This window comes from Leptonychotes weddellii, unplaced genomic scaffold, assembly GCF_054177405.1.
Source record: "Leptonychotes weddellii isolate Sample4059 unplaced genomic scaffold, ASM5417740v2 HiC_scaffold_12248, whole genome shotgun sequence".
NCBI classification, from domain to species: Eukaryota; Metazoa; Chordata; class Mammalia; order Carnivora; family Phocidae; genus Leptonychotes; species Leptonychotes weddellii.
The window spans coordinates 2284-6342 of record NW_027701043.1 but is presented as its reverse complement, the minus strand read 5'-3'; the positions used below and the strand labels follow the sequence as shown (position 1 = coordinate 6342).

At 48.6% G+C, this 4059-nt stretch overlaps 1 long non-coding RNA gene across 1 annotated transcript; it reads left to right on the top strand.

Moving 5' to 3' along the window:
- Positions 1-18: 18 nt before the first annotated feature.
- Positions 19-3681, top strand: LOC115938724 (uncharacterized). The gene is made up of 2 exons (XR_014141657.1): positions 19-1743; positions 3500-3681. It is a non-coding gene; the product is annotated as an uncharacterized LOC115938724 (long non-coding RNA).
- The last annotated feature ends 378 nt before the right edge of the window (positions 3682-4059 follow it).

The window sequence follows — 4059 nt, the reverse complement described above, 5'->3', positions numbered from 1 at the left end:
GGCGCCTGGGTGGCTCAGTTGGTTAAGCGACTGCCTTCGGCTCAGGTCATGATCCTGGAGTCCCGGGATCGAGTCCCGCATCGGGCTCCCTGCTCGGCGGGGGGTCTGCTTCTCCCTCTGCCCTCTTCCCTCTCATGCTCTCTGTCTCTCATTCTCTCTCTCTCAAATAAATAAATAAAATCTTTAAAAAAAAAAAAAAAAAGGAGAAAAGGAGGAAGAAGGGTGATGAGGTAGCTGTCTCTCTGCCCTCCCTTATCCACAATACCGAAATTTGAAAGAGCTCTGCCAACAGAAAGGTTTCTCCTATCTGATCTGGCAGAAAAATCTGACCAGAACTGACGGGAAGCTACTTATGGTCTTTGTTTACCTTGCTCGAATGAATTTTTCAAATGTTTCACCAAAGAAATATTAGTATGTTTGATTATAGGGTGCTGTCCCAGACCCACGGAGGGTAATACAATATACGGTATATACATCTGCTATTTCTCTGAAACTCAAAGTCTCTGGATTCCAAAGTCCATCTGGATCCAAGGATTTTGATTAATGAACTGCAGACCTGTATTTTTATCATCCATTTTTTCCTTTTGTCTCTTTTTGGCCCGTTGAAAGCAAACAAACAAACAAAAACAAGGCTCAGAGAAGTTGTGATTGATTCAGTTTATCACACGGGTCCTCAGGGGTGGAGTCAGGAAGCCAGCTGGAAGGTGAATCATGTCTTCTAATTCTAGATCCTATTTACTCTCCCTCCCCCCACCATGGAGCCTTTATTCTTCCACGGACTGACCCAGTGTCAGGCTCCAGCAGCAGTGTGGACGGGGGCTGGGTGAAGAGGACAGAGGATGGAGCGGGGCCCCTGGGGTGTGAATCAGGAAAGCTGAACTGGGAGCCAGTGTTTGCAGAGTCTGCTGATCTGCAAACCACAGCAGAAGTGTCCTTACTGAGCTGCCTGCATCCCCACAGGGCATCAGCCTCCAGCCCTCCGTGCCATTAGCACTGTCCTGAGGAAACAGGAAATCTATTAACAGGAATGATAAATGGATATAATGATGAGCCTTGGCCAAGAGCAGCACAGCCTCTGCCTACTGAAGTGATGGACAGTTGTCCTGTGGCCTAGGCAGCTGGAATATTAATTAACTGATGTGAAGGAGATTTTCTACTGGAGTGCCTTCGTGACATCTGCCCCAAGGGTCGAGGAATGCCAGTGTCCTGGGAAAATCCCCGCCATTATCTCCATAAGTCATTGAATGAACAAACCCACCATTTGCACCAGGCCCTTGGTTTCCCTGCCTGTGCAGTGGGAAGAACATGGCCCATCCCGGCCTTTGTATCTTTGCCTGCATTGTAGGCTGGTGCGAAAAGGAAACGAGCATGTACATACCTGCGAGCAATTTGGGGAAGTGTAAAGCACTAAGGCAGCATACTGTTTTGTGTTTTACAATTGTTATAGCTCACCTGGGAGACGGTTACAGAACTTGCCGTAGACAAGGAGCCTGAGGAGAGGAAAATCAACCTCCTCCTACAGAGTGGGGAGGGGGAGAGGAATGAAAGGGGTGTGCAAGGGGAAGTGAGGGATGTGGGTAGATGCAGACAGGGTGTTCTCCCACCTCCCATGGCTCCGTTGAGCTCCCCCAGTACTCTTTCAGTCCCCTCTGTTTTATGATTCTAGGAGAACAATCTGATCTTCTACGAATGCAGTGCCTATTCCGGTCACAACACCAAAGAGTCCCTGCTCCATCTTGCCAGGTAAAGAAGCACATCACAGCAGACAGGGGCCAGTGGGAAGCACTGCATTCACCTCTGTGCAGACCATACTCCCTCTGTCTGCCTGAGCCTTCTGGGTAAAGGGGCTGGAGGCCTAGGCCTTTGTGTGGGATTCAGGGACAGCCCTCTGAAATACAATAAGGACAAAAAAGAAAGCCTCCCTGCCTCTCACCCCCACTGTAGTCTTCTTCTGCATCTTAAAACCTGCCTTTTTCCCAGGGATCTTCTTTTTAAATGCAAATGCTTCCGGGAAAGGTCATATCACAGGTCCCTGAACACTGGCTAATATCTTAGCAGGGATTAGTTGGCAGCCAGCTGGAAACAACAGCAGTTATAATATGGGCTCCAGGGGAGGGGGTGGAGAAGCCAGGGAGAGGAGGGGCTCTTTGGGGGGAACTAGAGGCACCAAGGGGACAGTACTCAAAGGGTTAGTTCCACCAAAAGACTGTTTTCATAAGCCTTTACCTATACCAAAATTTAAAAAAAACAAAACAAAACCATAGAGGATCCTTTCTCAATACTTGGACATTCACTCATTTATTCACTTATTTATAGGCATTCATTTCATGCCATCCATCCACCTACCCATCCATCCATCCACCCATCCACTTATGAATACATCCATCCACCCACCCATCCATCCATCCATCCACCCACCCATCCATCCATCCATCCATCCACCCATCCACCTATGAATCCATCCACCCATCCACCCATCCCCCCATCCACCTAACCACCTATGAATGTATCAACCCACCCATCCCCCATCCCCCCATCCATCCATCCTCCTATGAATCCATCCACCCACCCATCCATCCATCCATCCACCCATCCATCCACCCACCCATCCATCCATCCATCCACCCATCCACCCATCCACCCATCCCTCCACCCATCCACCTATGAATCCATCCACGCACCCATCCACCATCCACCTATGCATTCATCCATCCATCCACCCATCCACCCATCCACCCATCCGTCCACTCACCTATCCATCTATCCAGACCAATATATGCATTGGAGAGGTTGTGGAGTTATGGAAGAATATGGGGAAAGTTGTAGGCTTTTCTCTGACACTGATTCCTAGGCCAAGTCAGTCTACCTCTCTGAGCTTTGTTCCTAACATAGGAACATCAATCATACCATCCCTGTTGACTCAGGTTGTTGTAAATATCAAAAGAGATGCTAAAGGTGAAAGCACGTTGAGAGTATAAAGCAGGGATAAGATACTTAGCACTATTTTTAATCCTTCACCTCCTACATTTAATCTGGAACTGTGGCAACATGGGACAGACCTTCTATAGAGTTAATAACCAAAAAGTATATTTTTTGAGTGTCTACTGTGTGTCAGGTACTATGATAGGCTACAGAGACAGAGAGACAAAATATACAGTTTCTGCCTTCAAGCAGCTTTCTCGCCTGAGGGAGCCAACCAGGGAAGCAGTTCATTCTGACATGGGGTGATCCAGTTATAACAGAGGAATGGTCAGAATGCTGTCAGGGATACTTTCACCACTTGGAGAATCAGGGGAGGCTTCTTGGAAGAGGTGTCATGAAGGATCCATATTGACTAAACGTCTTTACAAATTATGGTTACGTACCTGTACTTCCCCGGGGGAGACTGAATACACTGATGCTCTGGTGAGGCTGAGTTCCATCCTTATCATCCAGATGGCCTATAACCAAAGGACCTAGCAGCTCTCCACTGCTGACACTATACCTTCTCCTCTCCCAGGATCCTCAAGAAACAAGAAGATACAGCGAGGGAGGACACAATACAGGTTGACCGCCCTGCCAAAAAGAAATCTTGCTGTGGCTGATAAGAGTCCTTCTAGGCCTGCTCCATGCAGGCATGAGGTCATAGGACTTACCCGAATCCTGAACATGGGCTCCTGCTTGGATGCTTCCACCACAGCCTGCCTAACCCTTTGTCTCTGTCAGCGACTTGCCTCCACCAACAGGAAAGGAAGCACATCCAGTCAGGAAAGCTGCTCTTGAAGCATTTTGGAGTCTTCTTTCTCTTCTCTCTCTAGACCCCAGGTACCCATTTTCCCCCAGCTTGGTTTTGTGGGGAAAAGAAACAGATGGGTTTTTCCAGAAAAAAATCACCACGTGCCTTCACCTCCCTTCTGCTCCCCTTGCCCTTAGGAGCTGCAGCACCCTGGTTGCCATGGCAACTGCGCAGGGCCAACTTGCTGCTTCCTGTAGGCCAAAGATACAGCACTGGGGCAGGGCCAGGGTGGTGGGTCTTCCTTTGGCTCCTGTTCTCTGGATATCAATGGGATGCTCTTGGCA